Source organism: Sturnira hondurensis, unplaced genomic scaffold (assembly GCF_014824575.4).
Source record: "Sturnira hondurensis isolate 20B ecotype Veracruz unplaced genomic scaffold, ASM1482457v3 Scaffold0002840, whole genome shotgun sequence".
In the NCBI taxonomy this organism is placed as follows: Eukaryota; Metazoa; Chordata; class Mammalia; order Chiroptera; family Phyllostomidae; genus Sturnira; species Sturnira hondurensis.
Genome location: NW_028075471.1, coordinates 15,328,355 through 15,342,803, shown reverse-complemented (window position 1 = coordinate 15,342,803; position 14,449 = coordinate 15,328,355). Strand labels below are relative to the sequence as shown.

General features: G+C 38.7%; 1 pseudogene; it reads right to left on the bottom strand.

Moving 5' to 3' along the window:
• Positions 1 to 1,041: 1,041 nt before the first annotated feature.
• On the bottom strand, positions 1,042 to 2,161 carry LOC118983635 (ATP synthase F(0) complex subunit C2, mitochondrial-like; annotated as a pseudogene).
• Positions 2,162 to 14,449: the final 12,288 nt, after the last annotated feature.

Sequence of the window (14,449 nt, the reverse complement as noted above, 5' to 3'; positions counted from 1 at the left end):
AGAAAAGTACTGAGTCTTCAGAAGGAATGTGGGTTTTTGTTACTCGTGGACCTTTTCAGACTTTCAGTGAGATTGTATGATGCCTTTTATTCCCATTGCTTTCAGGTAATGCTCCTCTGATGTGACCCTAACCCCATATTCAGATGAACACTTCCACAGGCTTACTATATTGTTTTATTTATTTTGCATAACACTCCACTGAATTAGCCTTTTTTTTTTAATCCTTATCTGAGAACATTCTCATTGATTTTAGAGAGAGGGTGATGGAAGATGGGGGAAAGAGAGAGACAGAGAGAGACACACACACACATACACACACACACACACAGAGAGAGAGAGAGAGAGAGAGAGAGAGAGAGAAATCACCTACCTACTACTGTATGTGCTCCCATTGGGGATTGAACCTGCGACCTTTCGGGTTACCAGACAGCACTCCAACCAACTTAGCCACACCAGCCAAGGCTGAATTAGCCTTATTATTGTCCCTTTTTTGGACAAAAACACTTGGCATAATCAAGTATTAACAGTCACACAGGCAGTGGTAGATCTAGCTCCTGGGACTTCTGGTCCTGCTTTCTCTTAGCTCATCTCCTCTCTTCTGGCCAAGTAAACTCTTCCCTTAGCTTTGCCTGATCACCTGCCAGTATTTTGTTTCTTTCCCACAGCCATCCTCTCTTTTCAGAACCCAGTTTGTTCTTCAGAGCCGCCTGCTGAGCTCCCTGTCTGTTCTGAAATTCCTCCTGGTTTGATTTCTTCCCATCTTAAAAGCCCCTACATGATGTCACACTCCAGCCTGGAACCTTGACAGTGTCCCTTTTTTGTCTCATAGTAATGTGTGCACTGGCTAATTCCTCCTCATTCCCTCTGGCTTCCTCCCTTCCTTCCTTCCTTTATTTATTTATTATAAAAACAATATTTGTCTTTTCTCTCAAACCCTGAGCCAACCACTTTCCCCAGGCTGCTTAGGGAGGCATAGGAAAAGGAACATACAGAGGAGAAAAGACATTGGAGGAAGAACTACGGAAGGTGGTGATGGCTGTTTCACATGGCAAAGAGAAAGAATAAAGCCACCATGAGGCACAAGATCCCCATGCCCTCTGATAAAGCAAAGCTCAGAATGGTGTACGAGCTGTCAGGGAAGGGTTCCTGGCATAACCAATCATGAAGCTCATAAACACAGTTCCAATTCCAGCCCCAGATCCTGCCACCCCTACTGTGGCAACCCCAGCCCCAATGAACTTGGCTGCTGTGTCAACGTACATTGAAATGGTGCTAGTTTGGAAGCTATGGCTAGAAATAAGTGAGGTCAGAGGACGTGGAGCTGCCAAGCTGCTGAAGCTCTCATCTGTCAGTGTCTCTTTGTTTCAGCACCATTGCAGACAGTGATCTGCTCAGCAGCTGAGAGGTGCTCCTGACCAAGGTGGGGGTAGAAACAAACTTGGCGCAGGTGTACACTTTCAGGGAATGAGGGGCTGTGGCAGGAGAGTTGCTCCCAGTGCAGAGAAGACAGAAAGTGGTGAGACTCCTCTCACTTTCTTTAAATTGTAAACCTACATGTTCTAGACCATCTCTCTGTTGCCAGTGAATCTAGCATAAAGCCTTGCGCAGAAAAACAGGCATGGTCACTAGATTGACCTGAGATGCCCTGTAGACAGCCTCACTGATATGGAAAGGCTTTCCTTTCACAGGTTGCATTTTTATTATTATGAGTTATGGGACCAGGTTTATGGAAGAATAAAAAAGCTGCTAAGAGGGCCTCTTCATTTGTTTTCCCCCTGCTTTGAGCTGTGTTCTTTAAGGTAAGGTTAACACTGGATAAATAAAAATGAAATTTAGGGACTGACAGGACAGCCCCGTGAAGGCATCAGGCCCCAGAAAGCCATGAAAGAAAAAGCATTCAAAGTTGCATTCAAGGGTGAATGACAGCAGTGTAGAGCATGTAGGACAGTAAGTTCAGAGGAGAAAGAATGAGGGAATAATGAATGAGGTAGGTAGAAGGAACCCCAAAGCAGCTGTTGTTATAGTCTGATGGCTAAGAGGACTGAATGCTGTTTCTGCCTCTAGCTGGCTGTGTGACCTTGAACTCTAAAGTTTAAACTTCAAAATTCTCATATATTACACTGAAGATGATATTCTCAAACTCATTGTATTGTTTTGCCATGTAAATCAAGGTTGGACGTGTGGATAGTGTGCTAAGTGATATTGTCTTGGATGATCTGGGTGGGCCTGGTGTGATCCCAAGGGTCCTTGGGAATGGAAGAGGGAGGTGGGAGTAACAGAATCAGGAGGTGTAATGATAGAAACAGGGAGTGGAGTGGTGATATTGCTGCTTCTGCTGATGGAAGGGGACTGTGAGCCATGCCACATGGGTAGCTCAGAGAAGCTGGAACAGATACAGAAGTGGCTTCTCTCCTAGAGCCTTGAGAAGGAACCCATCCCTGCTGATACTTTGTTTTTAACCCAGTTATATCCAGTTTGGACTTCTAGCATCCACAACAGTAAGATAATAAGTGTGATTTTCTAAGCAACAAACTTTGAGGTAATTTATTACAGTGGCAATAGGAAACAGACATGGTAGGCATTAAAAATAATTGTTGTTACTTTTTATTGTATTTTCCGTTACCATTTATCCCCCTTATAATCTCTTTCTCCCCACAATCACCACAATGTTGTCCATGCCCATGAGTCCCTTTCCCTTTTTGCTCAATCCCTCCACCCCTTCATCTCCCTTAGAGCTGTCACCTTGCTCTCTGTCTATGACTGTCTCTACTTTCCATGTTAGTTCAGTTTGTTCATTAGATTCCGCACATGAGTGAAATTATATGGTATATGTCTTTCTCTGACTGGCTTATTTCACTTAGCACAATGTTCTCTAGGTCCGTTTATGCTGTCACAAAGGGTAAAATAAAAAAGAAAAAAATTTTACCCTTTGTTATTATTTTTGAAGTAACTTAGAGCAGCCACTTAGCTGCTGTGGGGTTTTGGCTGCCTCATTGCAGCAGGCCTGCTCAGTGTACTGCACCACTGGGCTCTTCTCTTGAGCCACAGACCCTGGGCAGGTGTGACATAAAGCCTACAGCCTGCTCTCATAATTACATTTTTAATTCATAAAGTATAATCAGTACATTAAAGTGATATCTTAGTAACACATTAAAAAAAGATCTTATGGCAGGCCTAGTAAGTATTGTTGCTTTGAAGTAGTAATGAGCATAAGTGATACGTCAGCATATAGGCAGAAACCGAAATATGGGATGAAAATATCTGTGATTTCTTTAGATGACAGAACATAGACCCTGCTGATTCTATTGCATTTCACTGCCTGTATTTCTCTTTGAAGGAAATGCTAGATTTCACTTCGAGGTTAGTGGCATAAAGATGTAACGTGTTTTCCCCATCTAAGTTCTATATCATGCTCTCCCCAACCCATACCCCCCAATTCAGACTGTGGACCCCTTGGAGCTCTAGGACCTCAGATATGACTCCCTGGGAGGTACATTATGAAAGACCACAGGAAAGTGTGGTGACACTTTAAGATCTTAATACTTCATATTAAGAGTCAGTGTATGTATTCTGTCAATCCTCAGGGTGGAATGGGTGACATGTTTCTTAGGACAAGGAAATGACTGCTCTGATTCTTTGGGGAAGGGCCAAAGTCATTCTTGTAAACCCAAATCAGTTTGTCTGTGCCTCATAGTTTTTGACATTACTTGTAAAGATAACTAACTAGGAAAGAGAAGCTAGCAAACAAACAGTTTTCAGGTAGGGTAGAGTGGTGAGTGTGACATTAATTCCACATAAGCAAAGCAGTAAAACGCAACAAGAGGACTAAATAGGAGTGTGAGAATTTCAGTGAAGTTGCTTCTTAGAGGTAATTTTGGGTAAGTAACATGGCTATGGAAATTTTCTTGACCATAAATGAATAAGATGTTCCAGTAAATTGTGCTGACCATTGTCATTGAGCAGTATGAACAACTGAGTTTAAATCAGAGTTCATAAGGCAGTAGCTTATTTGATAGCATATCAAATGGCTTATTTGGTGAGAGTGTTAGGCTTAAATCTGACACACTGCTTTGCACATAATAGGCATACAAATATTTGTTAAATCAGTTTGATTCAGTAACATTTTATATCTTATTCACCTTTTGGATTACATTTTTAAGTCAATATTTGTTTTTACTGGATGATTTAGAAATATAGCTAAGACAGCCAGAAGTAAACAAGTAGCTTTCAAAGCTGTTCTCACTGGCCATACAAAAAGAGTGAGCATAATACATTTTTATTTTGTTAACATGAGTCTCAGTAGAATTGTAAAATTAATACCAGTAGAGCTTTCTATAGTAGTTTCCATTGCAGATTTACTAGAAAAGCACTTGCAAATATCTTTGTAGGTGATGACTTTGATAGCCATCTTTAAATGGAAGACAGAGAGCTCTTAGGGCCTTACCATGGTTGAAATATGTTAATCTTTTTTGGATAAAAAGTTACAACTTTGTAAAACACCTGAATGTGACTTCGATGCTGTCTTCATTTCTTCAGTATTACTTTTCATAGCTCTGAGTTTATACTTCAATTAACAGCATAATATTTTGGCAGTAGTTCAGAAGTTATTGATTTTGGTACACTTTTCACCATCAGTAAATGTATGAGTGATACTATTATAGAACTTTAAAAAGCTTTTAATTTGTAAGTACTGACTGTTAAAACAAGAGTACAATAGTGAGGTTTCATAATCAGTTTCCACAATTCTAACAAAGTCTGTGGATATCTGCCTACCAGCTAAATTGACACCTTCATGTGGTATAGCACACCTTATAATTCCCATTGGTCACTGACTTCAAAGTAGAATTCTCCACATTTTGTTTAATTGTGGAGAGTTTACATTGTTTCTAAATTTGCACATAAAGTGAGACTCATAACATTTCATATCTCATTATTTCATATTTGTATATTTCAAGATTGCAAAAAAGCAACCATGTTATGTTGGCAACAAATTATATTTCTACACAAATAACTATAAGCTGTGTACTATTGTAGTGAGTGAACTTTAAATTAATTTGTTTCACTGGAATTTCATTGCAGTGGTAAACTAAATTCAGAAACTGTTAATTGAAAAGACATTGTTTGTTCTGATTCATACTGATCAAATCTGCTGTGCTTTCAGTTTTAATTTGTTCTTTAAGATGTTCAAATTCATTCCCTGTGACCATCATATTCGTGTAAGATACCTGTAAACAGCTTGTAACGGTACTCTAGTGGTGTGAGGTATTCCTAGAACTGATCATAGCTATGCACATTGATTCAATTATTGTAGATTTGAGTAGTATTTGAAAATATTTGTTGTCCCTCCCTTCCTACCTCATTGACATTATGTTTGCTCATACAGCTTGCTTTGGCCAGTGCTATCTGAGTGGAATTGACACGTGTACCACTTGAGCAAATGTTTAAGCGTTAGTTGGTAGATTGGAACTGGATGGAACTAGAGGGTATTATGCTAAGTGAAATAAGCCAGGCGGTAAAAGACAAATACCATATGATCTCACCTTTAACTGGAACCTAATCAACAAAATAAACAAGCAAGCAAAATATAACCAGATACATTGAAATTAAGAAGAAACTGACAGTAACCAGAGGGGAGGTGGGAAGGGACAATGGGGAAAAAAGGGTGAAGGGTTTTCAGGAACTACTATAAAGGACACAGAGACAAAACCAAGGGGGTGGGTAGGAACAGGGGAGGGAGGTGGGGAGGGCTGGCGTGGGGGGAGGGGTGGGGAGAGAAGGCAGACAACTATACTCAAACAACAGCAAAATTTAAAAAGGGGGAAAAGAGCATTGGGGTTATTGTGTTCTCTCTTCCTTCTGTAATGATGTGGATCAATGTTCCAGGTTAAGTCCACTCTGTCAGTTTGTGTCCTAGAATGAATGTTACCTGGAGCCATAGCTTTGTTGATTTTCCCTTGGACATCTGACATAGTGAGATGTAAACTCTTGTAAGCATCTCACATTCTAGGGCTGTTTATTACCTGTAGTATAATTTACCCAGTTCTGACTGCTGTGCCACACTTAATTGCTCCCTCTAGGTTTTTAGAGGAAGAAATGATCACTTTGGGCTGTGCATATGGGATTTGAATTGAACTATATGGGAAAATGTACAGTTTGAAAATAGAGGTAATAATGGGCTTTGTCATAGGTAAATCAGAAAGGTCAAATGTATGAAGATGGGATTTGAGACTGTTCATAATCTATTTAGGAAAAAAGGTAGATGGGGGTGGCTCATTCAGAAGACTTGAGTAAGCAATACATTATTATTATTATTATTTAAAGTATTTTTATTGATTATGCTATTACAGTTTTCCCAGTTTTTCTTCCCTTACTCCCCTCCCTGCACTGCCTCCCAACTCTCTATCATTCCCCACCCCTTAGTTCATGCCCATGGGTTGTGCACGTAAATTCTTTGAGTCCTCTGTTTTCTATACTATTTTTTATCTCTCCCTGTCTATTTTATGCCTACTAATTATGCTTCTTCCCTGTATCTTTTTCTTCCTATTCCTCCTTTCCCAGTCCCCACTGAAATCCATCCGTGTGATGTCTATTTCTCTTATTCAGTTCCTATTCTGGTTATTTACCTAGTTTTTGTTTTTGTTGTTTTTCTTTTAAGCTCATTTGTTGGCAGTTGTGTTTGTTGTCATTTTATTGTTCATAGTTTTGATCTTCTTTTTCTTAGGTAAGTCCCTTTAACATTACATATAATAAGGGCTTGGCAATGAGGAACTCCTTGAACTTGACCTTATCTGGGAAGCACTTTATCTGCCCTTCCATTCTAAATGAAAGCTTTCCTGGATAGAGCAATCTTGGATGTAGGTCTATGCCTTTCATGACTTCAAATACTTTTTTCCAGCCCTTTCTTGTCTTCAAGGTTTCTTTTGAGAAATCAGCTGATAGCCTTATGGGCACTCCTTTGTAGGTAACTCTCTCCTTTCCTCTTGCTGCCTTTAAGATTCTCTCTTTATCTCTAATTTTGGGTAACTTAACACTGATGTTCCTTGGTGTGTTCCTCTTTGGATCCAACTTCTTTGGGACTCTCTGGGCTTCCTGGACTTCCTAGAAGTCTATTTCCTTAACCAGATTGGGGAAGTTTTCCTTCATTATTTGTTCAAATAAGTTTTTAATTTCTTTCCCTTGTTGTCCTCCTTTTGGCACCCCTATAATTCTGATATTGGAGTGTTTCAGGTTGTTCCAGAGGTTTGTAAGACTCTTCACTTTTTTGAATTCTTGTTTCTTCATTTTGTTCTAGTTGATATTTATTTTTTTCCTTTTGTTCCAAGTTGTTGCTTTGAGTTCTGGTTTCCTTCCTATCACTGTTTGTTCCCTGAATATTTGGCTTTATTACACTTTGGGTATCCTTCAATTTTTTTATTTTTTTGACCAAGCTCAATCAGTCCTGTGAGCATTTTGATTACCAGAGCTTTAAATTCTCCATCAGATAGGTTGGCTATCTCCTCATCGATTAGTTCTCTTTCTGAGGTTTTGCTCTGTTCTTTCATTTGGACCGTATTTCTTTGTCTTGGTGCACCTAATAAGTTGTAAGGGGACAGGGCACTAGGTCTTCAACTAGGTATTCAACCAGGCAGGGCAACCCTCTGTTGCATTGTGGAAGGGTTGGGGCCAGAGAGGGAATGGTGCAGCTTGCTTACTTGTCCCTAGCACACTTTCCAATGGACTCTGTGTGAGACTGGGAATTTCTCCCACCTCAGCAACCACTGTAGCCCACAGCCAACTTTGAGTCTCAGTTTTGCCTTCAGCCAGCCCTGTCTGCTAGGTCTGTTTCCTCGCCACAGCAAGCTCTGCCAGACCAGTCCACCACCTCACTGTCTTTTTTTTGAGTTGGCCAGTATGGTCCGCTGCCTTACCAGTCTGGTTGTTCTGATTAATTTTTTTCTCTAATTCCTTGGTTGTCAAAGTTCCAGGCAGTTTGATTTTCTGTGCTTTTGGTTGTTATATCCTCCCTTTGGTTGTGTGAGGAAGTGAAGGATTTTAACCTATGCTTACATCTTGGCCAGAACTCCTCAGCAATAAATTATTTTAGGGAGGTAGGTTGGGTCTAGATTGTGAACACTTGAAGACCTATTTAGTACCCATTTCAGGTACTAAATAGGTACCAGAGAGCAAGGGAGAGGTCACAGTATCTAGAGAATGGTAGAAAATTACACTTAAGCTGAAGCAAGCCATCCCACTAGAGTTCTGCCTTGCATTGTACAGCTCTTTGTCTTAATAGTAAGCTTGTTTTTTGACAGCAAGTTTCCAAAGATGAAAGCACTTGAGAAATTCTGTTTCAAGTTCTATATTTTGAAAATGAGGTAATTTAATTGAGAGAAAGTATAACTTCCTTGCCATGTAACATTTAAAAATGGGATTGCTCTGTGCATTAGTGCTGTGCAGAAAAGCTGTGTGATGTTCCACTATGCTCAGACGTTGTACTGCGTGAAGAAGCTTCTGTCTCCTGTGTCAGAAGGTCCTCTCCCTCTCATCTGTGTTGTTCAGCACTGTTGTGTTTTGTTGCCTTTTTCAATGCAGAGTACTTCTAGAGCTTACATATTTATGGTACCTACAGCCATCTGCTGCTCTACTGCTGTCACAATGAGGAATAATTTTCAGTTTAAATAAAGCTCATCACACCAAAGCACTTTCACAGTATTTATTTTCCAGTGCACTAGATTCTGTTCTAAACTGGTATTGAGTTATTACTTGCTTTTAAGAAACTTAGCCTTACATACATGCATGCACACACACAAAATCAACATGCTGCCTTTTATTTCTGGGCCAATGTACAGGGCTCTAAACATGACAAAGACTCATTTTTGACATTCTAATTTAGCATGTAAATTAGGATACTTAAAGCAGAAGGCTCTGTATTTTCTTCTAGTTCATGTGTAATGCCAACAGATTGGTATTAATCAAAATTGCACATTTAGAAGCAGGTAACATTTATAAAATGTTAATTAGAGGAGGCAAAACTGCAGATAAAAGTTAGCTAACTGGCGATATAAGTTAGAATAGTTTTTATTATTGTCTCATACCAATATTACCATTTTGTATCAGAGTAAAAATGTAATGTAATCTCCATCCTGCTATTCAAAAAAAATTGTGACTATAGAAGTATATCAATATTCCTTAATTGCATTTACCTGCAAATCCCCTGAAGATCCCAGTGGCTGGTTTGAATCTAGTACCTGTACACAGTAGATTTTGGGGCTCTGGGAAAACACTGAAGCTATGTGCCACTTGGCAATGGGGATACATTCTGAAAAGTGTAATAAGGCAATTTCATCATTGTGTGAATATCACAAAATGCACTCACACAAACCTACAGGCTCTAGCCTACTACAAACCTAGGTTACATGTTTTAGCCTACTGCTTTGAGGCTACTAACCTGTACAGCATGTTACAGGACAAATCCACAGTAGGTCAAATTAAGAGCAAATGATGCCATTAAGAGACTCAGTAAGCACGAGGTGTATGAGCCTCCCGCTCGTGTAACACGGCATAATGTTTCACAACGATTTTTTTTGATAACTAGAGAAAAACAATAAAAAGTATAGGATAGTAAATACACAAACCAGAAGCATAATCATTTATCATCATTATCAAGTATGATGTGCTGTAATTTGCACAACTGACAGAGCAGTAGGTGTTTTATACCAGCATCACCACAAACATGTGAGTAGTATGTTGTACTGTGACATATACAATTACTAGGTGCTAGGGATTTTTCAGTTTCATTGTAATCATAAGGAATCACTATAGTATATGAGGTTTCTTTCTTTTTTTAAAAAAAAAGATTTTATTTATTTTTAGAGAGATGGGAATGGAGGGAGAAAGAGAGAAAGAGAAACATTAGTTCATGGTCTCTTGCACGTATGCAACCAGGGGCCTGGCCGGCAACCCAGGCATGTGCCCCAACCAGGAAGCACACTGGTAATCTTTTGATTCACAGGCTGGTGCTCAGTTCACTGAGCTACACTAGCTATGGCTATGAGATTTCTTGTTGACCAAAATGTTGTTACAAGGTGCATGACTGTACATGAAATTTTTGATAAAGAATATGAATGATTAGGGGAAAGGTTCAAAGTTCAGTGGGTTTTTCTTCAAATTTATGAATAGGCTTTCTTAATTATGCAAATCAGAGATTTACAAAGTATGGCCCTTGGGCCATACCCTCAAGGGCCATACCCTGATCACAGTATCCTTCTGTAGGGCCTATGAGGTAAGATTAATTTTCATACTTTTAATGGTCACACTTTATTTATTTTATTTTATTTTTTAGCAGCTGAAAACAATATGCATTTGTTATCTTATAGTTCCTAGGAGTTCAGGAGCAAAGGAGATATTAACTGGGTGATTTCAATGCAAAGTTTTAAGCATTCAAGCACTTAGCCAAAGATACATGTCTTGAAGGATTTTTCTTTTTATTGAATTTATTGGGGTGATACTAGTTAACAAAATTATGCAGGTTTCAGATGCACAGTTCTATAACACATCATCTGTACACCATATTGTATGTTCAGCACCCCAAGCTTCTTTCCATCACCATTTATGCCAACTGCACCCTTCCCTATCTTTTTATATTCCCCCTTCTCCAGCAATCATCATACTGTTGTGTGAGTCCATTAATTTTCTGTATCTTTTTCTCCTTTTTGCTAAGTCACATCACCCACCTCGCCCAACCCTACTCCTTCCCTGACAGCTGTCAGGCTGCTCTCTATCTATGAATCTGTCACTATTTTGCTTGTTAGTTCATTTTGTTCATTAGTTGCCATATGAGTAAAATTGTATGGTACTCATCTTTCTCTGAATAGCTTATTTCACTTGGCATAATGCTCTCCAGGTCCATCCATGCTGTCACAAAAGCTAAGATTTCCCCCCTTTTTATGGCCTACTAACATTCCACTATGTAAATGTCCCATAGCTGTTTCATCCACTCATCTACTGACGGACTTGTGAGCAACATTCAAATCTTGGCTGTTATAAATAATGGTACAAGAACATAGGGATGCATATATTTTTTCAAATTAGTGTTTTGGGTTTCTTCAGATAAATCCCCAGAAGTAGAATCCACTGGGTTGTAAGTCAGTTCCATTGAAAAAATTTTTTTAAAGATTTTGTTTATTTATTTTTAGACAGATGGGAAGGGAGGGAGAAACAGAGGGAAACATCAATGTGTGGTTGCCTCTTGTGTACCCCCTACTGGGGTTCTAGCCCATAACCCAGGCACTCAGGCATGTGCCCAGATGGGGAATCAAACCAGCAACCCTTTGGTTTGCAGGCAAGCACTCAATTCATTGAGCCACACTAGCCATGGCCATTAAAAATTTTCTGAGGTAACTCCATACTGTTTTCCACAATGGCTATACCAATCTACATCACCACCAATAGTTTCTGAGGGTTCTCCTTTTCCAACATCCTTATCAACAACTTGTTTGTTGATTTATTGATAGCCATTCTAAGAAGTGTGAGATGATATCTTATTGTGGTTTTAATTTGCATTTCTCTGATGATTATGATGTTCAGCATCTTTTCATTTGTCTCTGGGCCATCTGTAGGTCCTTTTTGGAGAACTGTCTATTCAGGTCCTTTGCACATTTTTAATCTTATTATTTGTTTTTTGGTGTTGAGTTGTATAAGTTCTTTATAAATTTTTATTTTATTTTATTGTTGTTTAAATACAGTTGTCTGCCTTTCCCCCACCACCACTCTCACCAACCCCAGCCATCCCCACCTCCCTCCCCTGATTCTACCCCCACTTGGTTTTATCCATGTGTCTTTTATACATATTCCTTAATGACCCTTCCCTCCTTTCCTCCTATTATCCCTTCCCACCTCCCCTCTGGTTACTGTCAGATTGTTCTTAATTTCAATGCCTCTGGTTCTATTTTTGCTTGATTGTTTGTTCATTTGGTTCCAGTTAAAGGTGAGATCATATGGTATTTGTCTTTCACCACCTGGCTTATTTTACTTAGTATAATGCTCTCCAGTTCTATCCATGCTGTTGCAAAGGGTAGGAGCTCCTTCTTTTTTTTTTCTGCTGTATAGTATTGCATTGTGTAAGTGTACCATATTTTTTTGATCAATTCATTTACTGATGGGCACTTAGGTTGCTTCCAGCACTTGGCTATTGTAAGTTGTGCTGCTATAAACATTGGGGTGCATAGGTTTTTATGGACTGGTGTGTCAGGGTACTTAGGATATAATCCTAGAAGTGGAATTGACAGGTCAAAAGGCAGGTCCATTTTTAGTTTTCTGAGAAAATTCCATACTGTTCTCCACAGTGGCTACAACTCTGCAGTCCTGCCAATGGTGCACCAGGGTCCCCTTTTCTCCACATCTTCTTCAGCACTTTTTGTTTGTTGGTTTGTTTATGATGGCCATTCTGACTGGTATGGAGTGGTATCTCACTGTGGTGTTAATCTGTATCTCTCTGATGGCTAGTGATGCTGAGCATGTATTCATATGCCTCTGGGCCCTCTGTATGTCCTCCATGGAGAATGTCTCTTCAGGTCTTTTGCCCATTTTTCATTTGGGTTTTTTGTTTTCCTGGAGTGGAGCTGTGTGAGTTCTTTATATATTTTTTCAGATAAAACCCTTGTCTCAGGTGTCATTTGCAGGAATATTTTTCTATAGGGTTTGTTCCCTTTTTTTGCTGATGTTTTCTTTAGTCATGCAGCAACATTTTATTTTGAAGAAATACAACCTGTTATTCTTTCCTTTGTGACCCTTACTTGAGGGGACATATTGGTGAAAATACTGCTGTGTGGAATATATGAGATTTTCCTGCCTATCTTCTCCTCCAGAAGTTTTATGTTGTCACAACTTATATTTAAGTCTTTTATCCACCTTGAACTTATTTTTGTGTATGCTGTAAGGTGGTGATGAAGTTTCATTTTTTTTTTTTGCATGTAGCTGTCCAGATCTCCCAACACCACTTGTTGAAGAGGCTATTTTTACTCCATTTTATGCCTTTTCCCTCTTTGTCAAATATTAATTGACCATAGAGACTTGGGTTTGTTTCTGGGCTCTCTATTCTGTTCCATTGGTGTATGTGTCTGTTCTTATGGCACTACCAGTCAGTTTTGATTACAGTGGCCTTGTAATACAGTTTGATATCAGGTATAGTGATCCCTCCTCCTACTTTGTTATTCTATCTCAAAATTGCTGCAGCTCCTCAGGGTTGTTTATGGTTCCAAGTAAATTTTTGAAATGTTTGTTCTATGATATCTATGAAATATCTCATTGGTACTTTAATAGTGGTTGCATTGAATCTATAAATTGTTCTGGGTAGTATGGACATTTTGATGATGTTAATTCTTTGAATTCATGAGCATGGTACATGCTTCCATTTGTGTCTTCCTTAACTTATTTATTTTGTGTTGTGTAGTTTTCTGAGTACAGGTCTTTTATCTCCTTGGTTAGGTTTATTCCTAGGTATTTTATTTTTCTTGTTGCTATATGAAATGGCATTATTTTTCCTGATTTCTCTTTCTGACATTTCATTGTTGGTATACAAAAATGCCTTCGATTCCTGAATATTGACTTTGTATCCTGATGTTTTGCCAAATTCACTTATTAGGTGGAGTTGGGTTTTTTGTTGGAGTCTATAAGTTTTTCTATGTACACTATCATGTCACCAGCAAACAATGACAATTTTGCTTTTTTCCAATTTGGATGCTTTTTATTTCTTTTTCTTGTCTGATTTCTGTGGCTAGGGCTTCTAATACTATGTTGAACAGGAGTGGTGAAAGTGGACAACCTTGTGTTGTTCCTGATCTTAGTCAGAAAGCTCTAATTTTTTGCCCATTGAGTATGATGTTGGCTGTAGGTCTGTCATAGTTCTTGGCATGTAGGTCTGGTCTTTATTATGTTGAGGAATGCTTCCTGTATTCCCACTTTGCTGAGTGTTTTTTATCACAAATGGGTGTAGCACCTTATCAAATGCTGTTTTCACATCTATTGATATTATCATGTAATTTTTTATTTTCCTTTGTTTATGTGATGTATTACATTTATTATTGATTTTTGAATAGTGTACCATCCTTGAATCCCTGGGATGAATTCCACTGGATCATAGTGTATGATATATTTTAACGTATTTAATGATATTTTGCTGGATGTGGTTTGCCAATATTTTGTTGATAATTTTATCATTTATGTTTCTTATCTTTCCCTTAAATGCTTTGTTAATTTCTCCTGTGAAATCATCCAGTCCAGGGCTTTTGTGTGATGGGATTTTATTGATTGCTGCTTCAATTCACCATCTGTTATCAGTTTGTTCAGGCTTTCTGGTTCTTCTTCATTCAGTTTTGGAAGAGTATATTTTTCTAGAAATTTGTCTATTTCAGGAAGGTTTTCAAATTTGTTGGTATTTGTTTGTAGTAATTTCTTACAATCCTTTGTATAT